General features: G+C 37.4%; 2 protein-coding genes across 3 annotated transcripts in view; one reads left to right on the plus strand and one right to left on the minus strand.

Moving 5' to 3' along the window:
- Positions 1-15238, minus strand: part of LOC135467226 (activating signal cointegrator 1 complex subunit 3-like) — a 94347-nt gene that overhangs the window by 36015 nt on the left and 43094 nt on the right. The window lies entirely within an intron of this gene.
- LOC135467237 (uncharacterized) overlaps positions 1-15238 on the plus strand; it is a 30682-nt gene that overhangs the window by 856 nt on the left and 14588 nt on the right. The window contains exon 2 of one of the 2 annotated variants that reach the window (XM_064745013.1): positions 622-693. The gene's annotated coding sequence lies outside the window, so the exon portion shown is untranslated. Of the gene's footprint in view, positions 1-621; positions 694-7266; positions 7646-15238 lie in introns of those variants that run through there. The other variant, XM_064745020.1, reaches the window with a different exon arrangement.

A 15238-nucleotide genomic window follows, 5' to 3' on the forward strand; every position in this document is an offset into this window, starting at 1 on the left:
ATATGATGATCAGGTGTATGGTGACCAGGTGAACCTGTACGATGATCAGGTGTATGTTGACCAGGTTCGTACGATAATCAGGTGTATGGTGACCAGGTGAACCTGTACAATGATCAGGTGTATGGTGACAAAGTGAACCTGTATGGTGATCAGGTGTATGCTGACCAGGTGAACCTGTATGGTGATCAGGTGTATGGTGATCAGGTGAACCTGTATGGTGATCAGGTGTATGGTGATCAGGTGTATGGTGATCAGGTGTATGTTGACCAGGTGGCCCTATATGATGATTAGATGTATGGTGACTAGGCGAACCTGTACGATGATCAGGTTTATGTTGACCAGGTGCACCTGTATGATGATCAGGTGCATAGTGACCAGGTGCACCTATATGATGATCAGGTGAATGATGACCAGGTGGCCCTGTATGGTGATCAGGTGAATGGTGACCAGGTGGCCCTGTATGGTGATCAGGTGAATGGTGACCAGGTGGACCTGTGCTATGATCAGGTGAATGGTGGCCATGGTCTGTGTTTATATTTTGAATGGTTCGTTTTGATCATGAACTTAATCCATGTGAATTTATTATTGGTAGTATACACCCTCACTTTATTGTTATTTCAGATACCACTGTGGCAACACTACACTTTCTTTGAATCCACAACTGGCTGAGACTGGAGAAAAGATAATTTGCAGGTAAATTACACTTTTTGTTTATCATATAGCTGCCACTCAGTTTTTACCTGCCTACAAGTCTGCCTGTCGGTCTGTACGGTCGATATGTAACTCTCGACCCTTTGTTTAACATGAACCATGTGTGTGTCACTGGCCCTGAGTAGACCATGACAATGACCTTGTGTGGGATGACAATGACCTCGTGTGGGATGACAATGGCCTCCTGTGGGATGACAATGACCTCATGTGGGATGACAATGAACGGGTTTGTTATGACAAAAACCTCGTGTAGGATGACAAAGACCTCGTGTGGGATGACAATGACCTCGTGTGGGATGACTGTGTGTGTCACTGGCCCTGAGCAGACCATGACAATGACCTTGTGTCGGATGACAATGACCTCGTGTGGGATGACAAAGACCTCGTGTGGGATGACAATGACCTCGTGTGGGATGACTGTGTGTGTCACTGGCCCTGAGTAGACCATGACAATGACCTTGTGTGGGATGACAATGACCTCGTGTGGGATGACAAAGACCTCGTGTGGGATGACAACGACCTCGTGTGGGATGACTGTGTGTGTCACTGGCCCTGAGTAGACCATGACAATGACCTTGTGTGGGATGACAATGACCTCGTGTGGGATGACAAAGACCTCGTGTGGGATGACAATGACCTCGTGTGGGATGACAAAGACCTCATGTGGGATGACAAAGACCTCGTGTGGGATGACAATGACCTCATGTGGGATGACTGTGTGTGTCACTGGCCCTGAGTAGACCATGACAATGACCTTGTGTGGGATGACAATGACCTCGTGTGGGATGACAAAGACCTCATGTGGGATGACAATGACCTCGTGTGGGATGACAAAGACCTCGTGTGGGATGACAAAGACCTCGTGTGGGATGACAATGACCTCGTGTGGGATGACTGTGTGTGTCACTGGCCCTGAGTAGACCATGACAATGACCTTGTGTGGGATGACAATGACCTCGTGTGGGATGACAATGATCTTTTGTGGGATGTCAATTTATGACCTTAGATTCATTAGATAACATCAGAACTTATAAAGAACCCAAACAATTTCCATTTCACAAATCAGAAGCACCATGCAACTAAACATGTAAAATGTTTACTAGTTTAATCTCCATTACAAAAAAAAAATCTCCACATATTTTTTCTTACCCTTAACACTCTTTAAAACTGCATTCTGAAGGATCTTGCATGAGAAAACCTGTTTCTGTGAGCCTTATTTCATATGGCCTATTCAATCAGCAAAGCCATGTTTTGGCTTTCAAGACCTCCTATGTTGCTAACAGCCTCATTTATCAACGTACTAATATTGCAGGGTGACTGCAGGAATGTAGTCAATCACTTTGAAGATAAATTGCCAGGAAGTAAGAAAATTGCGTTGCCAGCTAGTTTATGTGCACATGAACTCAAATTAGACGTCTAAAGTTAGACCAAGAAGCGCTCACAAACTTCGAGTTGGCCGAGCACTGGTACAACTCAGTATGTGTACTACGTACCTGTAACTAGCTCATTGATGTAAACAAAACACTGCCATACGCAAAGCCATTTCAGGTAGCCCAAATGCTTGAAATTCTCTTGGAATGCTGGAAGATTGTGTGGAATTTAGTTTCCGACTTTCTGTCGGTCACACATGTGGCAGGTGAGCTTGATAAGTATAGTGAGGATATTTGAGACCTGTGTGAACCTTGGCAGCGGAACTGGAAAGGGAAAACATGGCGGCTAGTGAGCAGCTGTAAGCAATGATGAGTTTCAGCTAGCACTACATCCCAGAAAAACAACAGTAAAGATACTGCACACCAGGTTAGACTGGCTAGATTACCACAGCATGATAAACACCACCATATGATGTCGGTACATGCCAGTTTCATAAGATAAAACCATTGCTGTCAGCAATGCTAAAAGGCCTTCACATGGCAAGAAGTGATCCATGTAAACAGGCTTCACAGTTATAACTGTACCATATATTGATACTTATTCACATGCATGTATATAAGTATGTTACTGAGAGTTCTAGTTGTCAAGCAGATGACCCAGCATGCAATAATAGATGCATGAAAAATATATGTACCAATACATCACACCACATTTAAACTGTTTTTATTAACTAACAGTAAAAGGTAAGCCGCAAGTGTACACTTAGCACCACAATGGCTTAAATGGAAATAATTTTGTTTAAATTTTTTTCTGACCAAAAAATCTTTATCTTCTAATTTTTCATGGTACCATTTTTTTTTCTAAAGCAAACATTATACACATAGTGATACATGCAAGTGAAATGAAAAATACATGTACTCGGACAAAGGCAAAATGTAAACAAAAGTAAATATTTCCTGTATTGCAAAATATAGCTTAACTGACTCCTTGAATCAGATAGTGTGGGAAAAACTCTTAGTCATGATTTGTATGAAGAAATATACCTGAACAAACCATTCACACAAAGGCTCAAAAAAAAAGCACATACATGTACCTGAAAAAAAAAATGTCACAGCTCAGTAATACAAGTACATATATACAAGACAAAAGTTTTGCCATTTTTTATTGTGCAGGTTATAAATTGTTTGTACATTATGTATCACCATCAGATAATTTTCACAAAACTCACAACTGTACATTAAATTGCATTATGAAATGGATTTTGCACTTGTTACCATACAGGTCTGTAAGACACAGCCATTCCCACAGTTACTGGACATGTAATTAGATCTTGGATATATTATTTGATTTTTGCCTGAGGAATTTTTCACTTGTACAATGGCAGTCAGTTTTCAGTGTGGAAAAAAACCAGAGTAAACCGCCAACATTTAACTTACGGAAAAACTTTCCCACGTGTGACATTCGAACTTGCTTGCTGTATTAAAACAATAATGGAAAGATATCATTTATTACAACACGGCGGTAAATTTTATGTCGGACATTAGCATACTGTATCGGCCAAAATCGCTATCATCTCTCCATAATTTGTTGTGTTGTGTTTGACCTGTAGTAAAACAGTTCCCACAGGTGCTGTGCCTGGGTGGGGCTCCTGTAGGGTTTTTTTGCACTGAGTTTGACATGTATTACATGTACTATTCTACGTTTGACCTGCATTACATGTACTATTCTACGTTTGACCTGCATTACATGTACTATTCTACGTTTGACCTGCATTACATGTACTATTCTACGTTTGACCTGTATTACATGTACTATTCTGTGCTATTCTTGAACTTTTTTTTCTATAACAGCAAAATTTTGAATATCATTTATGCACAATAAAAGGTGTCAGGCAAATAAATTACACTGCTAATTAAATTCTGTTATGTAATAAATTTGCTATGCAACAGATATTAAAAGTGTCACTCAATTGTGACAAAAAGAAGAGAATTACACCTGAGCTTCCATCTTCCTGTCATTATATACCTGGTTGCAGCTATGTCAAAACCAGAAATAAAGTTAATAGGACTGTATTGATTCAATTAACTGTGAATGGACAAAATGGCCAAGACAAGGGGTGATCCAAATGGTTGATGATGGATGGGTCTAGCCTGAAGCAATGATGGCTGTGTAATATGTTTAGCTTGTTACCCTCAGGTTCTTGCTGCTCATTTCCCTCCGCGCGGTACATTCACTCCTTCTCAGGGGGTACAGAACAGGGGTGAGAAGACCACACCACTTGTGAACACACCTTCCTGATCCCTACCAGCCCGGAGCAACGACTCCATCAGACCCTGACACTAGCATGACAGAACTAACAACTTAATCACCATTCGTCTCCATAACCACCCTGGCATGGACGAGTTTATCAGCCCACAGCGGCACAAACATCTATCTATCAATTTCTGCTGGATAATTAGGAATCTAATATGGGACTTTTAACACAACTAAATCTGAGTCTGAGAGTCTTATCAGTTAAAGTAAATATAAAATGGTTGGATCAGAGATGAAAGTAGAGAACAGTTTAAAATCTGAAAACAACCAAATTATTACCAAAATTTAGCAAACTTTCAATAATTTCCTGGGAAATTGGACTTTTAATTCATAGAAATAAAATCCTGAATTCCAAAGAAATGAGAGTAGTGTTAAAAATCTGGAAATTGCCAAATTATCTTCAACCTTTTAACCTTTTGTAACTTCCAAAGAAATTAGACTTGTTTTCTAGGAAATATATATATATATATATATACATATATATATATATATATATATATATTAAAACATCTAGGTTATTATAACAATCTGAAATCAATTGTCAAAATTCTTGAGTCTTCATTTCTTTCCTCATACAGAACCTATGTTAAAAAACAATATAACCTTGTCAATATGAAGCTGCAAATTAGTCCTTAGCCCCCTAGGGCAAAGTCACTTATACCCATCTGATCAATTCGATCAACTATTTATAAAACTGATTGATTGGGAGACATATGACAACTTCATCAGTTCCCACAGAACCAGTGGTAGACCATTCACCGGCGGGCAGTTTGATCACGAAAATAGCTCCGTGCAGACTGGGCAAAGATTATAGTGACACATACACCCACTACATACACAACTACTTAAATGTCTGAATGAGACAGGACACAGCACATGTACTGATTAAGGAACATGAACTTATCGACATAGGTAGTCCGCACAGCAGAGTTAAAGTCTAGATGTACATTATATGTACCCTGCAGGAGAGCATTCACTTAAGCTCAGCGGCAATACCGACTGTTGTAGTTGTTGTACATGTATATCAAAGAATCCAGAGGGCTAAAACTCCAACAGGAAACTATGTATATAAGCATACGCTATTTTGCAAATGGGTTTCAAGAAAAATAATCCTGTCCATATATAATACCAATCACACATTAAAAAATAATCTTGTGTGCAGATGGAAACATTATACTTTGGGCGAAGCCCTGAAGTTGTCCAACCCAAGAAATATGGTCTTGTCAACAAAATCAAATTAAACAGGTGTACAAATTGCATTGAAAATTGCTCTTTCATATACATGAAAGGTGTAAAGGTGGACAATTTAGGTAAAGTCTCACTTCAAACGTTTTGATAGGATTTTATTCATATTATTATTATTATTATTATTATTATTATGTATTTTACTTACGACTAATCAAGGTTTTGCACAACTAAAAAAACTGAATGCTCACTTTTGTTAATATATACACTATCATTTACTTTAAGAATGCTTTTTCAACTCTGTATGTTGCCTCAATTAAGTACATATCCTGCCCAGATCAGAAAAATAAGTAGGTCAAGCACACATTCATCAAATCTCGACAATTAAACATGCTTATTACAACTTCAATGACAGATCTATTACCTAGACAATAAAATTATAGACTACAATGGACTCTTAATCAATGTAAATTTGAAAGGCCTTAATTAACACCCCAAACTGAATTTCATTAGCCCTTCGCAAAAATACAAAGCGTAATAAAGCTTCTGTTACATGTAAACTTGTCATCCAGGAATTCTACACATGCTATATCAGACACAATTCCAATCTTCATTATTTTAATTACTAAAATATTCCCACCAACTATATCATTTCATACATGTTTAAATGCAATGGAGTTAATTGTTATGAGTTCCTATATGAACATGTATGTATAAAAAATGAAGATGTTTGAATTCCCACTTGCAATCATCAAATCAGTCATTCGTTAAATCAATGGGTAATTTACTCTATGACTGCGTGATATTTTTTTCACCATTTGTTGCTCAAACACAAAGCAACTCACAAACAAGTAAGTCTTTAATTATAATCCAAAAACCATTTGGAGCAGTTTTGCAATGGCAAATGAATAACTTTATTAAATCGAAATTGAAATTTCTTGTCCAATCCAGACAGAATCAATTCTCTGTCAACTGTGCCACATATCAATGCATGGGTTTCAAGTATGGACACAGATGAACAGGCAGCTTGCCCTCGTCTCCATGGTAACGCAGCTCTGCATAGGGTTCTGACAGCTATAGCGTACTTTTTTGCTTGAGAAGTACAAACGTTTACCCAAACGCTTTAAATACAGCTTTTTAAAACCGTGAACATGGTTTTAAATGTTGGAATCAATTGATTGACAAGTGCCATGGTAACGACAGACTGCCCTAAGTCTTCCAGCTTACATGTATGGGTTAACTATAAATACCATTACATGTTTGTACCCTGAGGGGCATCAAATGTTTCAGAAAAATTTTACGTAGGTACTCGTGTAAAGGTAGACTTTCACAACAACATTACCTTTGCCACTGACTTACCTGCCTCCAGTTCTATGAAATAAAGCATTAGTATTCACAATTAAAGTTTAATTATGCAAAATACTGATAAGAAATAATGCAAAAATAAATCCCTGGAGATACATGTACATATCATTGACAGATTACATCTAATCACTTTAAAAGCACGCAACACCTTCTATACAAAACTTTCTCACTGACTACCTGTCTCAAGTTCAATGAAATGAAGCAATAATATGTAACCACTTGTTGTCTTTCACAATTAAAGTTTTAATACCATATACCTAAATCGCATTAAAATCATTCAAATAATGTTCTTCAAGGTTCAATGCTGTACTATACCATCATCATTCCCTGGAGATAGTCAAACTAGGTCAGATGGGAATGAGGCTGCGTGAATTTTCCCACACTAGTCAACCCAGTCTGCAGATGCTTTATCCTCCTCAAATCATACACGGAGCTGTGTAGGCTTTTAATTGGGTGAGGATTGAAATAAAGTCAGAACCAGAATTAGCTATGTACTAAGTATCGAGAGCGCAGGCGGTCTGTGTTTATTGTGTCAGACATCAGCCAGTGAGCATGTAAATGCATGTACACAGGAAACTAACTGCATGGTGCAGCCGGATCTGACTAAGCTGTACCCATACAGGATACAAACACTACCAGTTACTACAGTATTGTTCAAGTCACTATGGTGTCCATCCCTGAAACAACATAATATATCTGTGTAAGTATCTTTATATCCCTTTTGAAATACTAATCATTTTTATGAGTTTTTCTCATCTTGCAAAAGAGAAGACACTTCCAAACTACAAATAAATTTTCTTTTCATTTAACTGTAAATATCACTGAATTTACACGTCATTTTGGAATGAAAAACTTCAAGTGTCAACAGATGGGCAGCCATGGAGAAGTAGTGAAAATGTTTTCTGAAGAAAATTAGTAAAGATTTAATCAACCATAAATTAAATCAGATTGACAAAACACAAGTTTATGGTGTCATTGTTGGAATATAAAATAATAAATCACAGGGTGTGTGTTGACCATTCAGTAGAAAAGGTTTGGTCACAAGGGCACTTGCTTTTACCCTGATAAATTTTTAAAAGAACTTACAGAATCTTCATTTGTCTACATACAAATTTTAAAATGGGTAAAATTATAAAAAAAATAGTGAAATAAATTTCTGGCGGAAAAGTCTTTGTCTTGCCATGAAATCCTGGGAGAGTTTCACTTGCAGTTAGACACTACAGGGCAAACAAGTACACATATATTATAAGCTGTGTTGAGGAGACATATGAATTGCAAATTGTCACTGCAATCAAGTTATTAAATGCTAAACAGCTAGTTAACTGAATAATATAGATATTCAGGCTTTAAATGCCCTACATTAAATCTAGCTGTCATGTCCGAAGATCTGACTGCTGCTGACTTGTCTTGACAGCCACTTCTAGGTTTGCCAGGAAACTAAGGAAAGTCATCTCTATTCAGCTGTTCATCGGTTCTAATTTCGAACCGATTTCATACATCTCTCACAGAGGTATTGCTATAGGGGCTGATGGACCACGGTCAACTTTTCACTGGAATCGAGTCAACCGAAATGATTGGCCACAGGTCAGAAATTATTCTGACTAACCTCCTGGCCTTGACCTTTCACCTCAGAGGTGCCACAATGAGGTCAACACGTCTGCCCAAAGCCCAACCCCAAGAGCTACGCTGATCTTAAGAAAGGTTTCTAAAAATAGCAGGATTAATAATAAATGACTAAATAAAAGCCTATTCTTATTAGCCTATTCTTAAGTCCATTAAAATGACATGTTTCAGGCTATAGAATCCACCAATCATAATCTAGCCGCCATTTTGAACACATTTAGGTCCACAAGAGCTTATGATCCAAAAATGGACTTAAAAACTGTGAAAAATAGTTCAAAGATCATATACACTGACAAGAATATATTTCTGATCAGGTTTGGGATTAAATCCAGATCATAACTTTCACTGAATTCCATTCAATAGTTAAGGAGATATAATGATTATCAGAAAAATATGAAGTCTTAACTTAGAGAGTATGTCAAAGGACAGCCATGCTATTAAACATCATTTAATCTGCAAATGGGGTAATTAACTGGCAGTTAATCCATGTACAGGTTTTATTGAATACGATACATTGGGCACAGTCAATATTTTTGGTATTACAATGTTATAAACTGCTAATATATGACCGCCGACCTAAGAAACTAGGCTAAACATGTCTCCAATGAGTTTTAATGAACAGCTCAAACTACAGTGAACATGCTGTAATGGATGTGTTTGTCAGTCTGTTATGGCCTTAGTTATGATACTGTTAACTGTTTCTTATCTACCCTAATTCCTGAAACTTTTCCCATATGAAAGAGCAACTTTCTGTGCAATTTAAGCACATTTTTAATTTCATTTTGGAGACAAAACTAGATTGTCTGTAGTTGGTTAGATTGGCCAGCTTCAGGACCTCACAAAAAGTATAATTTGATCAGTGAACACAGAATAATGCCTTCATAACCTGCTTGAATCCACATCTTGTAAACATGCAAAAAGGTTGAAGAATTACAGCAGCTACATTTACTGAAATGCTGCACTAGGAGCAGTTGTTGGAAGTACCTCATCCATGTTTGTTACATGGCTGTTGGAACTCCTGTAGCAGGGGGAAGTATGTGTGTAACTAACTATACAGTGATCTGAGTTATTGAGGAAATAGCAATTACAGAGATCCATTCTGCAGGGGCTGCTCTTAAACAGGGCGTATATCCACAACATCTTATGCAGTGTTCAATCTACTAGCTCCTCAACGGGTTTAAACATCAAGCACAAATGAAAACCTCATGGTCTGGGCATGTAATGATCATAAATCTAGTCCTTTCTACAAAACAGCAAGTTTGGTCGCCACGGCACACACGGCCAGAGTTGATCACAAACACAACAATGGCAAACCACTGGCAAAAAGGTGTGGCACTAATTATTTGCACTCACAAATACATATATGCATTCAACTTTTATTTACTTATATGTAAGTGCAAGCACCCAAGTCATCAAGCAGCAGCCTGCTTAAGGCTTATACCATGGATAACACACCCCAAATTCAAGATAGAACCATTCCAAATATGTAAACCCGGTAAATTTTTGCCCACAAGTTTCATTAAATATTTATCCTTTAAGCCTAGAAACCTGGCTAGCTTTTCTCTTGACAGCTCTATGCAATTGTACGCTTGGGTGGTCACAGCTTCATACTGTCACAAACACTGAAGGCATCTCATACAATTATAATTTTATATTCTTTCTACATTCAGAATATTCCAAGGAAGCAAGGCCAATGCTTTGTATTTGCATGCCGGTGAAATGAGTATAACTTTTACATCAATTTATTTATGTTTCTCATGTGCAATTAATGACTGAGAAACTTTCCCACATTTGGCCCAGAGATTATCACACGACCTTAGCAAGTAACCGGCAAACTTTCCCATGCACAGCATCTGTAAGTTCAAAATGACAAAGCGCCCAGAATAAAACTTCATTTAACATCATTTGAATGGCCACTGGATAGATGTAGACTGCTTCATTCTGCACCAAAACCCTGAGAACAATGATGGCCGGATCATTCTCAAGCATTCCCTTTCTCAGACTTAGGCTGAACCATCACCTTGTGTGTCCTTATAGCGACTGAAAGACAAGCACCTTAATAACTTAGCCATGACCTGCCCCTGTTACACCAAACGTAGTCATCTTTTCACCCATATAAAGTTAATATTAAAATCTTCCCATCATTCTTGACACTAACCAGAGTAATTTTGCTGAATGACTTCATCAAAGTGATTCATACAGTTTTGTCACAGTTACACAATAACCATGCATTCATATAGAAACCCAAGACATGCACTGTTACCTAACCAGGACACGCCCTTCAAACATCGACACAAAACCAATCAGACAAGAGCGTTATATACCCTGCAGGGTGTGTTCTGGACAACTGAATCCATCAGTGGGGATGATGCCTGGAGGAGTAATTAGGTAAAGTAGCCAGGACATGAATGATGACATCACCAGATCTACTAGCTGGCCAGCTCATCAACATAGTCAGTTCCTTAAAATATATCCTAGAAATATTAACTGAGCATGTGATCAAGTTTCCAAATTATGTTAAAATTTAAGAATCCATTACCAAATTTCAACTACTTTTTGTCAAGTTTCCACACTTATTATAATTATGTTTAAATTTAGTGTAGAATCTCTTACCAAATTTCAATTACCTGCTTTAAAGAAATATTAATGTTAACCCTTTAATCAGTCTGTTGTTTTTGGTTGTTATCTTATGCTTTGTTACCTGTTGTTCATTCGACTGGAACATGGAATTATCTGTGGCAACTCATGGAGCGATATAAACCATTTCCACGCTTCATTCCAGATAGTGAAATATGACATAAGTAAACATCAGCAAACATCCAATTTTCAAGACAAGCGTCAAGAGCCTGCTTTGATGTCACTATTAAACAGTTTGAAGATCAGAAACCCCACAGAGGAAAGCTCTTGCTTACCTAGAAAGGTGGACAAGGTTCACCTGTTCCAAGTCCTATTCTTGTCATCTGTTCACCTATTCTACTTTATTGGCACTATTTGAATTTCCATTGCCACAATTCCAACTATATACACACTATTCCAATTTCCATCATCACTATATTGCCATGCATCCCTTTTAATGTGTATTGTGACCTGTTGTAATTTGTTCTTATAACTAAAAGACATCTCAAAGTCATTAAAGGAGAGCACCACTATATTGTGGGGGTATTTCAGTGCAACACTACTACTTTTTGACGACGAACTGAACTGAACTAGAACTCCAAGGACAGAAGTTCATTTGCAGGAACATCTGGCATATCACAACTCGTTAATAATCACATTTTCATCTCTGAAAATGGTACGTCACAATTCAGAGTATCAGCTGCAGATGCTATCTGTTTGTCCTTGATGTTGAGTATCAAAGCGTTGATGTATGAAAAGGTTAATAAACTAAACAAGAAAGAAGGGTTCTCTAAGTACTCTGAGAAATTGCCAAATAGGCCACTAGGTTCAGGAACACTAAGAAGAAACCAGGCATACAACGCAAAAGCACTCTCTGGCAAGCATTCATCAGTTCCTCCTTCTGGCACCAAACTAGCATGTTTGTTTACTATTACGCAGCTTAGAATTCCGCACAGAAACATAATCTTTGGTACGTGAGTGGGGAACATTCTTGTTTATCAGCTGTAATGATGAACTTCTGGCTTGCGTGTGTAACAAACCTTACATGTATGTATTAACTCATGTTAATATTTCCACAACCATGCTACTTGATACAGAAATGTGCTGGACAATTTGCTCATTTCATCCATTATCAATGAAGATGTGAAAAGGCAGAATTCATTCATTTGCAGCATGTCACGTACATGAAGACAGTGTTTTTCTCTGCTCTTTCCCACCATGTACCCAGAAGTTGTTAACAGTAATTCTTACTGAGCCACTTGAGGCATTTATTTCCAACAACAAGATACAACGTAATTACACCAGAAGGAAACATGAAGGCAGTTTTATCACCTACGCAAAGAGTAGAACAAACAGCTACTGATCATTTGTAACATCCGTATCTTCACTGTTGGGCCACCCAAGCTGTAAGTTAAACCCCAAATGGCAGTGTGTTCTGATAACTAACACAACAGAGATGAAAACAGGAAGTAAATCATTCCACCGACCCAGAAAACATTTCCTCATGTCCAAAATCCAACACGCTGGTGGCATATTAAATTAACACTAATTGTGTGTGCAGATAAATGAAATGGTTGAAGGGCTTGTGCAACAATTTCAAGAATTTTCCACTACGTAAGTTACAACATTACAACAGTATAAAAATTCTGAAACTACCTGATTAATAGCACCCTACAATGACACTGATCCACCTAAGCCAATGTCATGACAGTAAAGCGAATATTTCCTAAATCTCTATTTTTCCTAAATATTTATTTAGTGGAAGACAAAAAAAAAAAGAAAAAAAAAGAATGAAGTAAGCATCAGCTGGAAAAGCATGGAAAACTATATACAAAACCACCTGGTCCTGAGCATTATGAACTCTACAAATCCAGATTTGTGTCAGGGGCCTAATGGTCCAGCATGTATCTATCACAAATATGAACACATGTGTGCTCAAATATAAACAAAAATCAAAAAAGGAAAGATCTGAGATCTTAATTTATTGCAATACTATTTTCCATAAACATATTCCTCAACCTTTTTTTTGCATATGAAGACCAAATTTCAGTGTGATTTATGCAATGTGAATGGGTTGGCCAATTTCAAAGCTTCACAAAAAGTAAAATTTTTTTGCTCCACACAGAATATTCTGGGATTGCAAACCAGTGAAAAGGTTGTAGAACTGCAGAGACTATTTCGGAAATACATATACATAAATTTTAAGAGATAAGACATTTGTGAGTCGTCACTTACGTGTGATAACGACTGAGGGCAGACATGAGATGATAAACAGATGTGGTCCTGACAGATTACCATATTACAGGTGAGATCACGGTATACAACCAGGTAATCTACCTTTTAAATTGCTCGTCATGTTCTAGTCACTGTCATGTGATAAGCATTATGTACATGCTCAGGCACTTGTACACTTGAATTTTTCTCAAAGATTTACATGTACATACCGGGATTCTTAGGGCTGGGTATTCATGCCTTGCATTTAATGTCAAAGAGAAAGAACTACAAGCTTTACCAATATTAGCATGAGAATTTTACTACTGTTTTACTCTGTGTACACCATCTTCTGTCCAACAGTATATACTAGTATTTATAATCTCATCTTCTTCTCATAGAAGTTCTTTTTTTTCATAAAAATGCAACCTCATTTAATGTTCACTTTATGAAATAAAATAGCCATATTTAGAATAAAAACTATTTTACTTGTGTCGCTCAGTTCAGTAATTCAGAGAAAATATGAATACATTTGCATACACAGGATAAATTTCTCGGAGTGACTAACTGCAAAATATGGCCGAGACTGAAATCTGACACTTTGTAACCTTCACCTCTTAACTTCCTAGTACATATATAATTACATGCTTCGAGGAATTCAATTTTGTCATAAACATATACATATATAATTTCTGTCCCAGAATTATCTTTGTGCTGTTCTACGAACCTAGAGCCTTATATGTGTAGGCTTATGTATATAACCTGCAGGGGTGAACACTCCTAATATGGACACAACTGAGCAAATGCCTTTCTTAGTAATTCAATTAGCACTTTTTAATTTCCCTGTTCAGTCAGTCTCAAAAATAGGGCAGCAATTCAAACATACAGGAAGGAAATCACACCAGCATCTGATATATCTGTAAACTTAATATTAACTCTATTGATGCAGAGCATCATTTTTAATAAGCTTTTGTGCACAAATATTTTTATTTTAACTCTGATGCTGCAAAAGTTCAAATTCTGTTGTTGTTGTTGCAAAGGTTCACATTACCTCTCCATATGTGAACCCAATCATTGTAACTCTCTTATATAGAACAGCAAATTTTTGAAATTAAACCTCTGTTTTTGCACAAGTTCACATTTTACCTCACAGCTGTCACAAAAGCTCACTCCAACTTTCAGTTGTTGCAAAACTTTTCTATTTTAAAGGGCGTCTTTAATCCAAACTACATCATTCTAAACCAACAAGAAATCAATGCTATTAACTTGCTATGCTATGCAACAGACATTATCAACAATGCCATGTTTACCAAACATATCACACTTTATTAGCAGAGAACACAATATCTGATAACACAAAGTAGAAATAGTAATAACTCAAACTGTCTTTGGAATTGTTCTCCTTCAATATTGCCCTTTCAGTGTTTTCCTTTCCATTCTTTCCAAAGAGAGAAGCCCAATGTCTTTCAGCTTGTTTATTGTTGAAGTGAAGCGCCATGTGGCTCTGGCTTGTTTGCTTCTTCCTTGTGTGCATATAGACAGTTTCTATTATCAGAGATTAAGCCCTGGTCTTTCTGGGAAACAAGTGTACACATAAACAGCAGGCCTGGGAAAGACACAGAACTATATTATCATATCAGCTATAGCATTGGAGGAAAAAAGGCTTTGCACATTCTGTAACGCGACAACAACGACGACAGTGGCTTGGTCTCCTCACAAGTTCTGGATTGCCCACAGCTAGGTCATGCTTCCACAAGCTTTGATCAATACCAGAACATTGTTCACATAAACACGGCTTTATGACGACAATCTGCGCAAAGGCCTTCAAATAGGGAAGCCTTAA

This window comes from Liolophura sinensis, chromosome 1 (assembly GCF_032854445.1).
Source record: "Liolophura sinensis isolate JHLJ2023 chromosome 1, CUHK_Ljap_v2, whole genome shotgun sequence".
NCBI classification, from domain to species: Eukaryota; Metazoa; Mollusca; class Polyplacophora; order Chitonida; family Chitonidae; genus Liolophura; species Liolophura sinensis.